We start from the raw sequence: 21,573 nt of genomic DNA on the forward strand, positions 1-21,573 counted from the left end.
GTAGCTAGTCGGCGATGTATGCAATGGAGGGGGAAAGGAGATAACCACACTACCCCATTATATCCTGCCCTAGTGCCTCACAAGTGGTGCTTTATTGATATCACTTGTGAGGTTCAGACCTGTCCTCGGACAGTTCACTAAACACCAATAAATTGACAGCGATATTAAATTTCAGTTTTACCTTTTGAATATAATCTGAATATACATTATATTATCATGTCTTTCCTATGAAAAATGAAATCACTTTTTAGACTTGTCATAAGGTCATCAATTAGAAGATTAAGCCAGACTTCGCGAAGCAACGTCATTGTAAATAAAAATCGGAAGTATACCTAGACATTAAGTCTAAATCCGAACCCAGCAGTCCCGGGTTCGATTCCCGGTGAGGACGAGTTGCCTGGGTTAGGTTTTTTCGGGGTTTTTCCCTAACTCCTATGGATGATTATCAGCTAACTTTATCAGGCGATTGGAACCCCACTCATCTTCGCCACTTCCTTTCCTCCCCATCGTCCTTTCCTCATCATCCCGTTTCTGGTTTTCAGTTCACTCTACAGGCGGCCTCCCGAAGCTGCTGACTCTCTCGACCGGCCTCCTTGGAATGTATTTCAGCGATGTTTGATGGCTTCTGCAATGGCACCCGAGACGGACCTACTCGGGGGAGGAGTTTCGCCTCGGACCGACAGAGGGGCCTTGGGGGAATCTGCCAAAACAGGAATGGTATATGGATTCTGTTGGCTGCAGGGACCGGTCGTTAAGGGAGTCATGTGGTTAGGAGGTGCGAGTAGGGAATCTTTGGTATGCAACTCATTCCATATCGAGGGTTAGCGCAATATAACAATAGGTCACAGTGATGGGCCATCCGTGCCCCCCCTCAGTTAAATTCCATTCCAAGTTTACTTCTACATTTGTTCTCAAGAAGATCAGAGCACAAAATGTAGGCCTACTTACACAAGTATACTGATGCAAATGGCACCGTTGTATTGCAATACGGAAAACATCGGGATATATGTGTTGTGCATGCAATCAAGATTTAAACAGGGACTTTGAAAGAAACACTATTTTTAGGGTCGAATCAAAATATAATTCCAACATTTCTAATAGTCTCTCTTCTTTATTGACAGGCGAATTATTATTTGTTATCAAGAAGAGATTTTTCATAAAATTGTTTTTGCCATTGCAGGAAGAGTGATATTCCCATAATTTTAATGTAAATCAATGAAAATCGTTTTAATACTTCCAAAAGTATTGGACGAGAGTTATTCATCATGTAGCATATTGCTACACAGTCACTGAGAGTGGGAAATGAATCAAGTTCTCAATTGATAACTCAGCGAGACCACATGTTTAATTTCTTTATCATTGCTATAGTCTTATTCTTTGGACTCTGAAGATTATAATTTTAAAAACTAAAAATATCTGATAGTTATGCAAGACTTGCAAGCCAAGAGAAGTCCCTCAGGTGAACTCATGCCTGTTAAATTCAGTCTCTCAAAAGTCTGAGATAAAAAAATATTCCAACATTTCCAGCAAACTGATAAAAATCAGGTAACGTGATGAAGTTAAGCTTAGTTACTGTTTGAAAGCGCACCTCGGTTCCTCGGACCCCCCCAAAAAAAATCACTCGCGGGGACCACAGGTTGTTAACCACTGGTTAGAGCAATGGTAATGGACATTCTCCCAGAATAGCTGCCCACTTAAACGTTTCACGTTAAAACATTGTGAAATGAACCTGTTACGGTACGTAGAATTCTGAAGCCAATAACAATTACTATTTGAGAGCAAATTGTCTAATATTATATAGGCTACATATGGCACTACAATTCTTAATTTGGCTGAGAATTTTTAACACGCCACGTTCTTACTGAAGGCTGCCCATCCAGAAAATTACAGGCTATTAATAATATTTTCTTGCTTTTCTAGTTACAAAATTTCAGCATAAAAACTTAGTCACTTTACTAAAAAATTACAAAATGCATATAACAAATCTGTTAACTATTTAATCATTTAGTAGGAAAGATTCAACAAGTACCAATTTAGTTGACAGATCGAGATTTAACCGCTGATTTCATCAACTTCGGGAATTAGGAATAGTTACAAATTGAAAACGAACTCTTTGGCAGTAATGAAACATTTGACATTTGCCAACTCAAAGGAATATGCTTGCAAAAAGTGGTTGCAAAGCCAACGTATTCGATTTCTGTTCCCAAAGAGAATGAGATTTAAGGCTATGGAACTGTGAAATTTCTAACTTCTACATTTTTACACCAATTAATCTGAAACTTACACCACTTATTTCTTACAATGTGAACATACAATAAACAAATTTTCAAAGTTTACATAATTTTTCTTTAAATTTATGAGTAATTTATTAATCATATATGTATGTAAAATATGATACATGCTTTAGATATGTTTCCAATTACTTTTTGAGAAAAAAATATTTACCCTGTTCGTTATTTTTTTATTTATTTTTTTAACTTATAACATTCTCAGCACATAGTGATTTGAATACTTTCAATAGCAGAAGAAAACGCATGTGTCAGTTTACTTCACTTGCTTTTGTGGACTCCTGTGCAAAATTTCATTGAGATTGGAGAAAAACTGCATTAATTAGAGCATTTTGAATGTTACACAATTTTGAAAATTGGAAAATCGAGAACAAAGTACAACATGTATATGATACACACTATCGATATCGTTCCTTCCTATACAGGTCTACCACAGATTTTTCTCCTATATAACACAGCGAAATATAAACTGAATGAAAAGTAAAGTTAGAGTGAAGAACAAAGTCTGTAATGACAGCTGAGTATCGGTATAAAGGGCTGCAGCTTCACGCACGCGCTGGTCCCTTTAAATTCACCCTGAGGGCCTTTAAATTGTCATAGGGCCAAAATAAGCACAGATTTAGAAAACTGAAACATTATTATATTTTTTAAATTTAAAAACAAAAATATTTTTAATGGTTTTTCCGTTATCTTCACCGATCCATAGCCGTAAAAATTTACAGTATCTATCACCTTTTTTCTTTTTGGAACACTTAATGCAGTTTCCTGACAAGTTCCTCCATAATGACCACAGGTTCACAGAATCCTATAATTTACAAATATAAGGATTAATCAGTATTACAATTTTGGCGCAGCACAAATGCGCCAAACGTTTTTTACTATGCAGAACTGAGTTAATTATTCGTAACCATTTTTATTTAGAAGTGACTGTGGCGATAATTAACCATAATATGCCTTTGGGTCTTAATCATATCACGTTTAAAATACATTCACCTCACTTTGTTTAGAATAGTTTTGTTAGTATTTTGTGTTAGACATTTATTTAAAAATCAATGCAATGAGCAGGTCTGCACCTATAAATGTATAGCAACTATCACAGAACAGAAAAGACTAAACAGATATATAAAATAACTTCAATGTAATGCTACTTCTAAGCTACCATTCGTGAAGAAAATTTCATTTTTTTAAATTCACCTCGATTTTAAATTAAATTATCCTGACCTATTTTAAATTATTTTAATGGATAAAGCCATTAAACCAACCATTATTCTTAACTACACATAGGACGTTCAATTCGTAAGATAGCAATTTGGCTGTTTAACGTGCTAGGCAGTCTGAAGTCTGCGTAAGTGGGACGGGAAATTATGGTTAATGTACAGTCTTTTCCATAACAAAATCGAAAATAAATTTTGCATTACACCCTTGGCGCAAATACATGTCAATTTCAGATAAATTGCGTAATAGCAATCTGCCCTAAAATTTAAATACGGGTATACAAATTGAAATGGGTATTCTAAGAAAGACTATTTGATTACCATAACAATTTTAAGCCCACCCGGCCTCCCCAAATAGTGCCCATTGCTACGCAGTTAACACCCAACACACTGATCACTACGCCTTTCACTCAAAACTGTGGCATGCGTAAGATAGGCTACGAAGTTAAATGATCACGTGACAGGCTTAGTCCCAATAATGGATGCATGTGCTAAAAATTATTCTGTAAGTGGTTTGTTATTTTAATTAAGCTTTATTATTTCATAACATACAAATATAATAATCTACGTGTCTCTAAAATAATTACTCCGATTTTAATATGATTTATTTCGAAAATATGGAAGATGTAAGAGCGCAGTTTGTCTCAATAGACAGCTGAATTTATTAGGCGTACTACTCATATATATTATTATGTGTATGCGCTGGCTACTGTTGGAAAATGTCACTGCTAGAAAATGATGCTATTGAAACATCACAGAGCTTTTTGTGCCCTGAATTTCGCTCCTCATCGTTTTGCTATGACTGCAGGAAGGGGAATAAGAGTTAATTTTTCAGGAAGAGAGTGTACCACCTTACTTCCACCATCATGAGCTTGAGTATCTCAACGAACATGTCCCTCAACGTTGGGTTTGCCATTGAACTGCTGAAGACCAAAGTTAATAAGGTGGCCCCCATCCTCACCTGACTTAATCCCCTGTGGCTTTTTCTTATGGGGATATGTACGTTCTTCCTTTGGACAATAACCTGGAGGGCCTACGGCGTAGCATCACAGCTGCAGTGCAGACGACAGATGGTAACACATTGCGTAGGGTGTGGGAGGAATTGAAATAATGCCCAGATGTTTGCCATGTGACCAGAGATTCATGTGTCGAGAACGTGTAATATATTAAACAAACCTTGGAGAGGTTACCTGTCTATTGACACTTATTTCGTTGATGTAGCATTAATAGTTACAGAGACAAAATATTATGAAATCGGAGCAATAATTTTGGGACATCGGGTATTTGGTGGTTAATAGATCATTACAGTAATTGTAGTTCTCGCATGTTAATCTTGTTGTTCATCAATGACCGTATGGTGCAATATCTTCTTATCTTGAAACCTTAAAATTTGTGGCCTTAACCATATCCTATACTTAATCTTACATGCTTCAAAGTATGTTATATGCAATAATACAGTGGTGCATATTCAGGCCCGTACGGGTTGAAGCGCATGGTGGGCAAATTGCTCTGCGCGCGGGTTATCTTTCTTCCTATACTAGAACTTACCGAAAGAGGGGCAGCGGTGCAAAGTTTGTCCGTGCATAGCTTAAGTTATACATCGACTCCTAGAATAGAAATCTACATTTTTCCTTAATGTTTTTCAAACTTTGGTGACATGATTCTTAGGAATAACCTAAGCAATTTATATAATTCAAACTTGACAATCGAATTTGGGGGCCCAAAGAAAATTTTTTCGGAAAAATTAATACAAGTTTGGACCGATCTACCTCCATTATAAATTAACCTAGGGTAAAACTTTTTTCGCCAAAATGAGAATGGAGAATGTTATATACGATACTAAAATTATTTATCTTGAAACATTAAAAAAATATGCCACATTATATAAGCACTTTAGAATATATATATATATATATATATATATATATATATATATATATATATGTTTATTTTTGGGATAAAATAATTATAATCGATTGAAAACAATAATTTTAGTTTACAACATAGCCACATGTTTAAGCTTTAATTTGGTACCTCAATGAAGTCTTTTGCCCAATTGGAAGTCTACCTTCTGTCCATCGGAAGGGTAATAACTGTCGGAAAATGTGAAATAGGAGAAAAGAGACACTGAAGATGGCATAAGGTAGTATAGAAAGTATAGTGCGCTTATATTATAAATGTCCAAATAATCATGAAATTATTGAGCTAATGAGTGGTTATATACTCGTATATTTTAAAACTTCAAGAAATGAGCTTCCAGATGAGATAAAAACATTATTTACCAAAATTACCCAAATTTTGAAGAAATCTGACATTTCTAAAGTCGATGTATACCTTAAGTAATATGGAGCAGCAATGTATAGAAAAAGGAGGAGATATACTGTCAATAAGTGGAAAACATTGCATTATTAAGAAATGAAGTATTCAGGGATGCTAAATGGAAATTATCCAACACAAATTTAGAGCCCTTCTGTCGTCCCCATTCCGCAAGTCAGAAAATTTTCCTCCAGAGTTGCAGCTAAAATTAATGAAATTGGGCCGTACTTCTTTGAAAGGACTGTCAACGGTGAGATATACCTGCAAATGTTGGAAACCACGATTCCACGTCTTAATAACCTCTTTGAGAATGAAAATGGGTTTTACTTTCAACAAGACGGGGCTCCAGCTCACTTTCATGTCAATGTGAGGAATTTTCTCGATCGCACACTCAATCAGAGATGCATAGGAGAAAGAGGAAGTGCTGCAGAGTTCCCGTCTCGATCTCCGGATTTAACCTCTCCATACTTCTACCTATGGGGAGCCCTAAAGGACACAGTGTACGCCACAAAACCACAAACACTGGAGGAACTGAGAGTACAGATTGAACATGTCTGTAATGATATTCCATTAGCAACAATCCAGTTGGTATGTCGCTCTGTTGCACGTCGTTGGGAGTATACTGTGGCGGAAGGGGGCCATTTTGAACATGTACGGGCTTAAGGAATACAAAACCGCAAAAATCGTATTTATGTCTTATCTCTTTGTTGAGAAATAGTGTTTAAAAATGTATATAGATCAATTTGGGACACTCTGTATAAGTGTTAAATATTTTTTACGTTCTACTGCACATAGAATGTTGGTGTTTGTAAGGACTTCTTTTGTTTTGTTTCGGAATGGGGATATCGAAGGCAAGAGTCTTGCGTGTAGGAAATGTAGTGAATAGTGGAGAAATTCCCTAGGAGAAAAGAGAGAGTGACAAAATTTCCAATAAATTTACTGCGAAGAGAGAGGCGGTAAGAAATTTCATCAGATGTCTGCGTGGCCAGGAATCACATTACGGGCATAATGAAATTTAGTTGCAGATCTTAATATTTCAAAATTGCATAAACTGTGCCAAAATTCTGTAGAAAAATGTTTTCAAGTAAATTTCCATTCTTTTATAAGACATTTGTACATGATTTCAACGTAGCATTTTCACCTCTTGCAAAAGTTGTTTGTGCTCCTTGTACAAGGTTGACTAATTAATACGAATTACATCACGTTCAAATTTTATTTTTAGCAAAACTAAACATATCCATATCTTTATAGCAAAGCTGCACATGTCCAAATGTTTTCTTGCAATTACTGGAGTACCGTTGGACTCAGTCCTCTTGAATTCATGTAACATATCATGCTCTGTACATACTTTTACTGTGTAAAATCAAAAATCAATATATTTATTTGCTTCGGAAGACATAAGTTTTCGGCTTCTCCTGAAAAATTTAGTCGAGTGGGCATGTTCAGTTTTGAAAAAAAAAGCTCTTCATTGATCTTTCACATACTGCACTGCTTAAATGTGCGTATACGTCAAGAAATTGTTTAGCTTTTATAATTCCTTAAACTATAAACTGTGTCCGAGGATTCGTAAATTTGCAGCGAAAATTATGATTTTCAGCAGTTCATACGTACCGGTAGGTTTTCATGAATCTAACAAAGCCAAGGTTAAGGGCCAATCTATTCGATCATGACAAGCGCCCTATGCTTAGATTTGCTTCGTTAAATAACATTTTGCGAAACGTAATACGGCTGATGTGAGTTGGAAATAGAAGAAAAGATTTTGGCGAAATTTTATCTTGAATTGTTTATTTTCGCATAACAATATTGCTATTACTACGTAAATGATATAATACTCCAGCAGTTTCGAAAGTTGTATACGTGAACGCAGTTATTTTTAAGTTATTCATTCCGTATTGTGTATGTACAAGGATAATTTTCTTAGTTATCCAAAGTTGTACATATAATAACATCTTCGAATGTGAAATAATTGCATTGCATTTATTACAAATATGTGTACAAAAGTGTAATATATTACGATACAAGGTTGGGAAGTGCCTTTTACAAAATCGAGGAAAAGTTTGAAAAACGAGCAGAGCGAGTTTTTCAATTTCCGAGATTTTGTAATGCACTTCACAAACGTGTATTGTACAACATTCTTTGCATGATAATATTTTTAAAATTGCAAATACAATATATTTTGCATTGAAAATTTAGAGCAATATTATTCCAAAGCCTTCGCAAAACTGTACTGTAATGGTAACTAAGTAACAATAACTGCACTGTAATGGTCTATTTCAGAATAGTTTTATGTTATGAAGAGATTACCTTAGCAACAAGTTTCTGTATGGAACGTCTAACTTTCAAGGCCTAACAACAATAGCCGTAAATACAGCAAAAAATACGATCGTGCAAAAAGAGTTATCGCATCTTAACTTCATAATGTTAATTTTGTTTACCCTTGTCTTTTGGTCACTCCTATTTGTACAGCATAACCTATTTAGGCTACTGCAGCAGGGTAGCACTTTAAAAGAATCGAAGGTCGTTCGCGCACTCCTATACATCGCTGCAATAATGCATTTTTTTCCCCCCCCTGCTTGGTTTGGTCGGAAATGCCTATAAGTTATGGTGTATTTGGTAAGGTTGTAGGTTCGACCCTTACACCATGCATTTTGTTATAGACATGAAGCTCGTTTTGTAATACGAGTACTACGGAATATTGCACAAATTTCTTCGTCATTGATTCTCGGCATTCTTTACTATCCCAGAAACTTTGGAAACTTTTAATAGAACGAATCATTGCAGTTTGCATTTCGATTCTTTCAGGCTTATCAGGTGCAACATGCTGAATGTCGAAATTCTAATGCAGAACAAGGAGAGGCCAGAGGTTCATTTCCAACGATGACACGACCATTGTCTGGCGCTGATTCCGCGCTCGACCGGCCGAATTCTACAATAGCGGCATCTCAAAACTAGTGACCATGTGGAAAATAGTCAAAGGTACTTAGAACACTGCCTGTATTTTGATTTCCCTATATGTTTATTACTTTAGCTGAAAAAAATAGGGGAAAAGACTTTTAGATTCGCCCTCGTATAAGTAAATAAACATAATACATAATTTCATTAGTATTTTTGAAACAAAGAAGAAATCATCTAATGTAAATTGATGCTAACACTCTTGATATAATGATTCTAATAGTTAACGAGCTTGACAGTGGATCAGAGATTCGCAGGTTCAGACGGGGCCAAGAACGATGGATTGTTAAGGGTGACAACTGATTCATACTATAGTTTCCTTCGAAATGAAAGTAAAGTTGCGAGCCCTGTGTCGTAGATTTATTGCACTTAATAATAATTCTATCCCTAAATGACAAGAGGGCTCCAGACAAAAATTTACCAGCCACTTTTCGCCCATGTCAAAATCTAGAGGTAGTCTGTGGGCCCACCATACCAATGTCCCATCCTCCATCTGCAATCCTGCTAGGAATATGCTAGGAACATTCGTACAGATACAGAATTCCAAATACAAACTTATTTGAAGAATCATATAAATCAATCTCTCCTTGTTAAATAACACCAATGCTACTCTTTCCAAAACACTATTAAGCAATACACAAATGAAATTTATGAGCTGTTGTGTTGAACAAACTTAAGGAATTCCTTAATAAAATTGCTGGTTCAAACTGTCCTCCTTAAATAGCAATAAATTGATCGTTCTTAGCTGAAGTAATGGTGCAAGTATAAGAACACACTTTTTTTAGAATATATAAAATGGATATCATACCAGTACTTTATATATTGAACTTTTAACTTAGAGCAGATAGAAGTAGTGTTAGTTGTGTCGTCAAATGTAGGTAAGTGTATGGGCACTATTACTTATTCACGGATTTTTATCGTGGCATGCACAATAGTTGGTAAATATTTAATTTTATCTAATAGCAGGCATTTGACTTGTCTCATTCCCCTAAGAGTCCTCCTGTAGATTTTTTTGCCGTTGAAGCGTTGCCCTCGGTGCATCATGGGAGGCGATCTACGCAGCACCGCAAAATGGAACAATGGTGGAATGCCGGTACGGGAAACGGAAATACCTCGCGAAGACTTTGTCCACCATAAATTCTACTTGGACCACTAGATTTCGAGCCAGGTTTATCAGCGAGTTGTGTAATAGATTGCTTGATATCGCAAAAAGTTATAGTTTCTTCCTTGCAGTTACCTTCGTAACTTTTCACTTTTGGATGTAGATATTTCGAGTTGTATCGACATCGAAAAAGCCCGAAAAAGCCGAGGGACACAGCATAGCTCGGAACAAAATGAAGATATAGGCAGGAGCTGGGGGGGGGGGGATACTACACTGTCAGAGACAGAATGTAACAGACAAAATAATAATGAAAATTAATGCATTGCAATCAAGATAGAATTATGAAAATAAATTTATTCGGAAACAATAAGAAACAATATATATTCATAGCGCTTGTGCTTGCAATATAATACTGGGACACTGGGTACTATGCGAAATTCTGCCATTTATGGGCTCGTTAGCAGAACAGTATGTCTTGGAAGTCTGTAATGCTGTGGGATTGACCTTAGAAAGTCGATATGGCCAAGTCTGCTATTACATTTAGAAGCCATCAGGGCTATGAATGCGGTCTAGCTGCCATTGTCTGCCCCTTCGACCTCCTTTTTGTCGCCATTGTCTCACCCGTTTTCTGAAGAATCGTGGCAGATAGATCAAGTAGCAGAGTTCTCGCAACCGTAGCCCATTAGGCAGGTCTAACGAAATCGGAGTGACTAATCGCAGATGTACAGTATAAGTCGATTTTAAACTACAATGTACTGTATTATATTAAAAGAGATGATTTGTCCGCGGTTTAGGTACTCTACCGTGAACTGTACACATCATCAATGCTCGAAAAGCATTATACAGGATTTCCGTGTTAAAAATATAACGTATTGAATCCCAAAATAAGTTGGCTCCGCTCTGAGTTCATAAGAGTGTCAATTTTTTCGGCCCCGATAGAAAATTTCATGTTTATTTATGCGGTGTAAGAACTAAGGCACTAAAGCCAGGAATGTGGGATACAATAAACAATATAAACAACTGATCTTTGCTTGCAAGAAAACATTGGACTAGATTCTGCACGAATGTGGAAATAATATATAATTCGTACTAGAAACAGGAACAGAAACTTTTCTATGAAAAAAACGCCTCCGTAATATATTAAAAAGCTGGATTTTGGGCTTCAACTTTTAATAGGCTAAATGTGTTTTAACAATAAAATTGTGTGCTTAATAAATAATTGTTTAATAATCTTATACGTGTTGGTTTTTCAGAAAATATTTTTTATTCCTTCTGTACACGTTAAGTTATTTTTACTTTCGCAACTCCCTTGCTAAGGCACCACGATCCCCCTGGCCTAGAGTGTTGCTAATCTGAAAACAAACATTCAAATGAGGGCAGATTAAAAAGTTATTTTTTTCTTCCACCATGTTAATAATGTCAAAACAAGTGCTTATACAAATTTTAGCCACTCAAGCGCAATTACGAGAGCAGTAAAAAATGTTTCCCTGGGGATGTTTACAGGAATAAAACACAATTTCATTTTTTTTTTAATTTATTGGAACGGATACACAACTGTTGGGCTTTTTTTCAACATATTCTCTACTGGAATTGAGACATTTGCCATACTGTGGGATCGACAGAGAGGTGCAGACAGCTATCACGCACTGATTCCGATCCCAGACGGCAGACTTCTACGTCACAGGAATACAAAAATTGATTTTTTTACGGCCCTCATAATTGTGGTCGAGTGGCCAAAATTTGTACAAGCGCTTGTTTTGACATTATTAACATGGTGGAAGAAAAAAGTAACTTTTTTATATGCCCCTATGAGAACGTCTGTTTTCAGTTTGAGAAACGCTGCTTTAGAAAAAATCTGATTCAATGTCATTCTAATCAGCCTTTAATTTCATTTGTACTTAGCACTTCCCCTAATTATATCACAGTTAAAAACAATATGTTATGTGTTCTACTCTACTTATATTCTGTATAACAACTGTAAAAAAATATACAGCATTAATGCATTTTTCCTTCTTGTTTTATCTACTTTACATTCATTTATGTTTTTCCAAATCTGATACATAGTTTAAAAAAATATTTTGCCGCTGCTGCTGTTGTATTAGGTTAGGCTATATGACTTCTGTATGTACCTTCCCGTAATCTAATAACCTAAAATACATAATCATGAACTACTACAGTATTATATTTTTTTCGTGTCCATAGGGGTAGAAGTGAGTCCAGTGTGTTCGTGCTGTCCTCTTGTCTTAAACTGTGTCACGTGACGAGGAGAGTTCCAGTACTTGTAAATATCTTTCGGTGACTGAATAATCTTACAAGATCTTACAAAACAGAGAGGGGCAGTAAAGGGAGATAATCGGAATTCATCGAGGAAATATCCGAAATTCAGTTGTCATTTTTGCACGAGACAGGCGACACAGGAGTGTCGAGAGTATCGCTCACGATCCCCGGGCGTTTGGAGTCCAGTTACGTTTACAATAATACAAAACAAACTTAGCTAATACTAGTGACAGACTACATTCTCTGATCGTAATTATGTCATTGACATAATCTCGATCGGGTTGTAGTGTGTACAGATCCGATCGCGCTGAGGCACTGCTTAATAGACGAAAATTAGATTTTAGCAATACTTGGTTTCGTACCACTTACCACTTTAATGTTTTTAAGCTTTCTATAATTTAGGAAGTCGTGATAGCTATTGCCGTGGAATTTTGTTACCCCTTTTATTGTATTATATGGTAGAGAAAAAAAAACGAAGTGAATGACTAGAAAATATCATTTGATTACTTCTAGAAGTATTGGAGAAAATTAATACAGATTTGAGAAAAGAAGACGGAAAAGAAATCAGTCAATCTATGAAGAAACTGTGGAGAAATTATCCAAGTATGGTAGGCAATAGTAGACTGTTGAAAGATGTTTTTTTTTACAGTTTATAGTTTTTTTTTTTAATTTGAGTCTGTATTGTGACGATATGATAGAGGTTAGGGTTAATTTAAAATGTGCTTTATACAAAATAATATAAAGTAGGCCTAATGTAATAAATTACATTACCGGTAGGGAAACCTGGGGCAGAATGGAACTCTACTGACACATTGTTAAATTTCACACAATTATCTCCCATGAGGCAGCGTATCCGAAGCTTATTTAAAGTGGACTAATACCAACATTATTCATTCAAATCAATAGCAATAAGGGCACATCAAAATATTATAAAATTAAAAAGAAAAGAATCCAATAACGATCAACACATTTTGCACAGATGTGTTGCGTTTCATCATCTTCGCTATATATTCCTGTACAAGAATTGTGTGCCCAGTTATAGCAGGAGACACGAGCTACCCATCCTTCTGTCGAACAAGAATACAAGTCATTGCAGTACAGGCATTCTGCATCACTCTCATCATCTTCACTGTCATCTTCCTCTTCAATTATACTCTTCTGCCTTGTCACTTTTTTGTGCTGTACTTTACTTCCTTGTCCGATGGACAAATTTCACCCGATTCCTAGCTCGCTCTTCCTGTTCTTCCACCTTTCTTTTAGATCTTTCAAAAGCTTCTTGGAGTTCATTTTTGTAAGGTGATACTGTCAAAATCGCAGAACAGCCCTTCTTTCTCTTTCTTCTCGTCTCTTGTGTGTTGAACTTTGGAATGGCGGAGACTTGTTGTGCAGAAACCAGGAAATTTGGTCGCAGTTGATGAAGGCCCACATCTTTTGTAGGAGTTAACTCAACCGTACCTTCTTGGGTAATCTGAGACTGTAGTCAAGGCAGTGTTTGTTGAATTTTTTTCAAGAGTCCTATCTGTTGTGCTGATGGCAAAAAACGGTCACCACTAACAATATTATCAAATTTATTTATTTATTTATTTAGGTCTACATTCCTTTTAAATTGGCTAAATTGGCATTTACTATCCCAATAGATAAGACTATTAAATAAATATGAAAGAATCAGAAGATAATAAGTTATAGATAAGAAGAAGAAAGGTATTATACCTAGCAAACAAAAGTAATGTTGGAGTAGAACAGAATCCTGGTTCATTCCACTCCGATCCGTTCTACCCCTATTTTGAGATTAGGTTTAGTTTAACATCCACAAAATTAGTTGCGAAATGAAATAATTCTGAACATGTTAAAATATAATTAATATTAGAGGAGAAAAATTAGCTCCGGCGCCGAGGATCGAACCCGGGTCCTTGGTTCTACGTACCAAGCGCTCTAACCATTGAGCTACTCCGAAGTTCAATCCAGAACACCTGATCGAATCCCTCTCCTCCAGTGTTTTTCCCTTTGTGGCCTGACTCCAAGCTCGACATGTATGTTGACATTTTTATATTAAGTCAGCTGCCGTTATACAAGGAGCGCACGCAGTTGAGTGATTTGATGGCCGAGATTCCACAGTAATATGCACTGTTGCTCGAAGAATCTACGTAAAGATTAATTGTTTGGTCCCACAGAATAGGTCTGTTACAGTAACAATTAATATTAGAGGAGAAAATTCGCTCCGGTGCCGGGGATCGAATCCGGGCCCTTGGTTCTGTATACAAAGCGCTCTAACCATTGAGCTACTCCGAAGTTAAATCCAGAACACCGGATCGAATCCGTCTCCTCCAGTTAATATGCAATTGTAAATTGTGGCTTGTAAATGCAGACATTATGACATCTATTATATTAGTACATTATGCAACGAGCCTATAATGGTAGTAATTAAGACGCAAGTATGATTGTTTATGAAACGAGCGCAAGCGAGTTTCATAATTTTCATACGAGCGTCTTAATTACCATTATAGGCAAGTTTCATACGACTTTTTATGCTCGACCATATTTCTAACTTGAAAGTATTGAAAATTAGGTCTTTTTATGGTTATGTGCGAACTGACCTGAATTGTGAGATGTGCGCAGACGCGAAAGTATTGATTTTTTCCGAGGCCGAATGTCATTGACCTTGGCACAGAATAAGAATGAACATTAGTCTGATATAACCTGGAAATTGATTTAGAATTGAAAAACGAGATGACAATTTGAATTTATTTGAATATCATTTACAATAAAAGCTAATTATTATAGTAACAGAACATAACCTTCTGCGACAGTATTGGATTTCCAGCCTCCGTGACTTTTCGCTAATTGTCTGTCGATTGCATATCCGAGAATAATCGATATAACGGTACAAAGCTGACTTGTGATTGGCTGAAGACCTGTACTTTAATGAGTAGGTGTACTTTAATGACATGCATTAAAGGACTGCTACCAGGTGTATAATTACTACATTTCGGCATGGTCGAGCATAAACAATTATAAGATACTTTTTACATATAATCGCAAGGAAGCGCATGCTGTATATTCCACATAATTTTCATATTGGACCTACTGCTTGATTTTAATATTTTAACAATTTTAAATTTGTATATACATTTAATGTTTCATGATATTCATTCCTTTGTATGATTTTACACTTTCAACATGATTTGCTTTTATGTAACCCATTGTCTTTTAATGTTTATAATGTAACAACTGTTCAATTTAAGGGTTAATGATGATCTGATGAGGTTTTTTAAAAAACCGAAAACGTTTATCATAAAATGAAATAAAAATATTGTGCTATTAAATCAAAATCAGGTAAGTTTATGACGGTCTTTTGTGAAAAACATTTGATAAATCTCTTGTAAATGTTAAGGTTCTTTCAAATTCTTTGATAATGCAACACAAAATAAGTGTGTATTCAAATGGAGTAGGCCATGAAACAAACAAAACAATAACAAACATAACTGTTTCAGAAAATGTTTAAAATTATGGTTCTTTCAAATGCTTTGATATGTAGAACAAAATAAATTATGTCAGTCATGTATCAGTATGGAAATTGTTGAAATCACAGAAATGGCATCCATATAAAATTCATCTTGTGCAAGAGTTAAATGAGAATGATTTTGATAGAAGGAATGAATTCTGTGAAACAATGATTGGGATGATAGATCAGAACTCACATTTTGAGAAGTGTATCATAATTTCAGATGAAGCAACTTTCTCTTTACATGGCACCGTCAATCGCCATAACTGTTGGTATTGGTCTCCACACAAATCCAATTGGATGGCAGAAGCACGTACACAGTATCCACAAAAAGTCAATGTCTGGGCAGGTTTAGTGGGAAGCAGCAAAATTGGTCAGTTTTTCATAGACGGAAATTTGAACTCTGGTAAGTATCAACAGCTTCTGCATGATGATGTTATCCCAGCATTCGGACAGTTGTTTCCTGGTGTGTGTCAAGGGAACATCTGGTTTCAACAAGATGGTGCACCTCCACATTATGGTAGAAGAGTAATGGATTTCCTCGACCAAATGTTCCCTGGTAGATGGATTGAATGGCCAGCTAGATCACTTGACCTCAACCCATTGGATTTCTTTCTGTGGGGTTACGTAAAGTCCAGGCTGTATCGTGATAGACCGAACAGTAGTGAAGATTTGAAATTAACGATTAACAATAAGATGGAATTGATCACTCCTGAAACTGTGAGAAAGTCAATGGACTGCTTTCTTGATAGTCTGGGGCATTGTTTGGCCGTGAATGGTTCTCATTTTTAACATTTGTTATAATTTTAAACATTCTCTGAAACAGTTATGTTATTGTTTTGTTTGTTTCATGGCCTACTCCATATGAATACACACATTTATTTTGTGTTACATTATCAAAACATTTGAAAGAACCATAACATTTACAAGAGAATATTCATCATTTATGCTGAGTCAAACTTCTATTTGTATGTAAAATTGAATGGAGATTTCAAATATGTAAAATTTAATATAGAGTGTCATTTAAAAAAGTGTTATTTTTTGCCACATTCTGTACACAGCCATAAGTTTTAGTTAGATATCTCTAACAATTTTTGTGTTTGGTATTTTTTCATAAAATGAATATATAACAAGTTATTATCAATATCCCATACTTAATTAACACACACACACACACACACACACATATATATATATATAAACAGGACGGCTTCTTCGGTCAGCAGCTAAAGGAAAAGAAAAGAGTTGATATTACGGCACAAAGAAGACACTATCCATTACCATTACCACAATGACATAATGAGTTCGAAAAAATATATAAAGACAAAATGCCGGTGTGAACCATGGGAAACACAAAGTTGAAAACTGTCGGCAGCCTTTGACACCTAGTAGGTCTAACTGTTTTGTGCTAACCCTACGCTGCCTTCAATATGCGGCAGGCCTAAGATCTGTATCGGCGCGGCGAGTAGTTAAGCAACACGTGGAAAGTGTGTGGTGTGGGCATTTCAATTCAAAGGAGAGGAGAAAAGAAGACAATATGAAGGGCAAATAATGCACCCTGATAGCCCGGGAACTCAAGTAACAATTTGTTTATTTAATTATCATAGCAAGTTTCGAATTTATTACATCTTTTACATTTATGACATAAATTACCTACGTAGTTTACGCGTATTTTACGTGTCATGTAGAAATTATTTTTATAGCCTACGTAACTTTCCAAACCTGTCGGAACCAAGCGTGACCTAGTGTGTAGACACATTTTCGATAATCGCGATAATGGTAATCGCGATTAGGGAATGCAGTCTGTCACTAGTATAATAAATGGACTAGCGTGAATAGTTGAGTGTAAGAACAGCACAAGTGAATACCATCGAATGATCGACTTTAGCCACAATGTTGGACTGTGTGTTGCACTGCAGGTCATTACTTCACATAAGTAATAATGATAAAGAAGATAGCATCAACACATAAGGAAAATGCAGCGGAAGAGATAACGAGGAAGAAGTGAGGAAATATTATGTAGTTGAGCTATGTTTTTATAGGCTTATTCTTATCATCCTTAACGCAAACCGAGAACGGCAGAGAGGAAGAAAAAAGTGAAAAAAGGAAAGAATAAAAAGGAAGAAGAAAAAGAGAAGACGAACATTACTACTACTACTACTACTACTACTACTACTATTACTACTACTACTACTACTACTACTACTACTACTGTTAGCGGCAGTGGTGTAGTGGTTACCATATCCGCCTTTATATTTGGGAGGTTCGATTCAATCTGAGGGGCCGGCTATCCTGACTTCAGTTTTTTGTACCTTTTGAAGTCTCTCCAGGCAAATACTGGAATAATAGGATACCAATTTCAAGGATCACGTCCCGCTTCCTTCCCAATCCTACAATTCTTCATAATATATACTAATTTCTTATATCATCTTCTCCTTCTCACTTTCTGCAACAGGCCGGTCATCTATCTGAGAAGTACGACAAGAATGTGCTCCCCTTTATCGAGAGGAAAGAACATTAAAGGCAATTGCTGAAAAGTGGAAACGCTTAACAAAAATTATTATTATTATTATTATTATTATTATTATTATTATTATTATTATTATTATTATTATTATTATTGTAGTGATAGTATTAGTGTTCATACTGGTGGTGGGGAAGATAACAATGATGGAGATTATGGAAAAGACCAGAATGGCAGCAATAAAGTGAAAATGTGTTCCAAGGAAGATTTTTAGAGCCTGCGTCAAAACTACTACATACTGTATCAAAATTATATTTCACAGTAATCAAGCAAAGACCCTTTCAATGAAAGACCAAACAAACGACCTGAAGCGAAATAATATTTACTGAAATGATTACTGGCAAATGTAACAAAGTATGGAATGATAGGGAAGCAGACTTCTTTACCGATCAGAACACATCATAATGGTGGAAAGTTACGTTGGCATGTACAAGATGTCGCTACTTTCCGTAGTGCTCAATGCCAGGTTCATCGATAAACCACTTCGTGCTGCTATCTACACGAAAGAATATGAATTTCTTTTTAAAACTGTTCTAATACAAAATGAATAAAAAGGAGCAGAGTAAACACTTCTCTCGCATACACAACCCTCTATTTGAACATAATAACAGGTTACATAACTTACATAAATATTGCTCTCTATGGCTATCATCAGACAACTGGTCTTCTGTATGCTTTCTTTCATTCATGAACAACAGAGGTGTTGTCCACAAACAAAAGGGAGGTGACAAGGGGTCAAGTTCCTCTTCAACGTGAATTAAAGTAATTAATAAGACAAATGAAAGAAGTCGTTCAAGAACACAGTCTTGTGAAGAAATTCCAACAGCAAATGGTTATGCTGGCATTGAAGTCAAGTTCCAGAAAAATGCAGGATGAAGAGAAAACTCGTGGTAAATTCGGCCACTTGACACTTCGTCCGCTCCCGTTACTTCCTGGTGCCGCATGTTCCCCTGGTAGTATTATAATTAATTTTCGCATTGCCCGCGTTGTTGCTTTATAGAAAAACTGTGGATAATAAAAATGTGGAGGGCCTTATTAGTTTGGATCGTAAATAAATGATGGCTGTCAGCGTGTCTAGCCCATGCTAAATTGGAAAGAGAGGGAATATAAACTGATGACGTCAGAGAATCGAGTAATGCGAGAGTGGCTTACGTACTTTTTAAAAATACGTTTTAAGTTCATACAGTTCATGCGTAGTTGCAATGGAATGCAGCTATATTATGTGCCCATGTATGTACGTAGCATGAAATGCCGTTCTCATTATAGCTTACAAATGAAAATCAATACGAATAAAATAATATTTTTACTGCTAATTAATATGCAATTATTAAATACATTTGAAATGATTTGTAATAAACAGTCATTCGAACAACAATAAAATATATTTACCAATTTATTAAAATGTAAAATACTTATTTTAGTTAAATTATACTTTTAAAATCTTAATTAAAAATAAAAACCCTTAATTAGTACATGATACGATTGCGCGGAATATGAAAAATAAGAACAGACAAGAAGAAGAAAAGTTTGGTAAGATGGCATTATCTCTTTCAATTATAGTTTACATTACAAAGAACTGAGCTGTATGGCACTCGAACTTATATTTTTGAAACTCATTTTTAAAGTCACACTAATTAATTCATACTATCGGAATGTCTGGGAGTCGAACTGTAACTTTCTTAAGGCGATAAATATAAATAGACGGGTAATCTGTAAAATGAAAGTAGTAGTAGTAGTAGTAGTAGTAGTAGTAGTAGTAGTAGTAGTAGTAGTAGTAGTAGTAATAATAATAATAATAATAATAATAATAATACCACATAACATAACGGGCAACATAATTAATTATTAAAAGAGGAAAAAATGCAAAGTACCCATAGAGATGGAAGTGTGTGTACTCGCTGAAGTGCACACACAAGTTCAGTCATTTGAGAGTCAAGGAGCTTATATATTTAATAAATAGTATTTTCCATAACATACTGTATAGCAGCAATTAGCCCATAGAGAGGCCGTCGCACGCAGCATCCCCATCGACTGGACCAGTGGGAAGGGGAGCCGGCGTGGTGACGTTGGTTCTCGAAAGAGGAAAGTGCGTAACAGGAGACGAGAATAGCGCAGGAGATCCTACCATCCAAAAGCCATACACAACTTCGAATCGCATTTATTTGAACTTGTCTTATTTTTGCTTTAAGTTCTATATTATTGCTAGCCACCGCCTTTCTAACATCCGTATTTCTATTAGTTTGACTAGGAAAATTAATTTCAAGAAGAGAAGGGACCCAATAATTTCCAAGCCGTCATCAAATGACATGTGCATTATTCAAAGGATAAAACATCGATAACCAAGACGTATTTAAGATAGGATGACAAATAAGCAGAATTATGTATAATATAACTATTATTACTACTGCTACTATTATTATTATTATTATTATTATTATTATTATTATTATTATTATTATTATTATTATATTGCTGTCACTTCAGAAAGAAAAGGACAGTTTTTTCCTGGAAATGATTGACACACGAAATAGACATTTATTAATTCACTGATTATTTTGTGGATTGTTACTACCATTATTATTATTATTATCATTATTATTATTATTATTATTATTATTATTATGATTATTATCATCATCATTTTTATGATCTCAGTTTTTGAGAGAATAGCCACATACACACACACACAGATATATATATATATATATATATATATATATATATATATATATATATATATATATATATATGTATATATATATATCAAGTATAAATTACAATAATTTTATTATTAGGCCTATTGTTTTACTGATGGACTTTGAAATGTTGACAATTATTATTACAATTATTAGGCCTTTTGTGTGTTAATTTTCTCAATTCTGAAAAACTGATGTAGGCTTACACATGGGATAATTTCAGAAGGCTACATCAAGAATAGGCCTAAGTAGGTACAATTAATTGTTACCTTTGCCTCGTTCCTCAAAAATTATAAAACTTAATATGATAAGTGTAGAATAAAAGTTTACTATTGTTACCTTTTCATCGCAGAGAGGACAAATGGAGGTCCTTAAAAATGGACTTTCACCCTCAAAAATACCAAAGAGATGGCTCAGAAAGTTTCCTAATGGTCATCAAATCTAGAGATCAACCGAGGAAAAGGAATCAGGTCTCGTCATAGACGTTGCCGATGTTACTCTTTGCACTATCGCAGTAAAAGTTGCAGTTCTGCAGTGCTCGGAAAAAGTGACATAAGTCAGTTTCCACAAACCTTTGTTGATAATTTATTGACAGCTTACGGAACATCTGCTCGCTTGGAAAAAAAAATACATAAGTATTTCTCCCATTACAATAATTCATACAGAAAAAAATCAAATCGACATAAACCAGTGTAAGTTGTC

The sequence above is a fragment of the Periplaneta americana genome, chromosome 13 (assembly GCF_040183065.1).
Source record: "Periplaneta americana isolate PAMFEO1 chromosome 13, P.americana_PAMFEO1_priV1, whole genome shotgun sequence".
NCBI classification, from domain to species: domain Eukaryota; kingdom Metazoa; phylum Arthropoda; class Insecta; order Blattodea; family Blattidae; genus Periplaneta; species Periplaneta americana.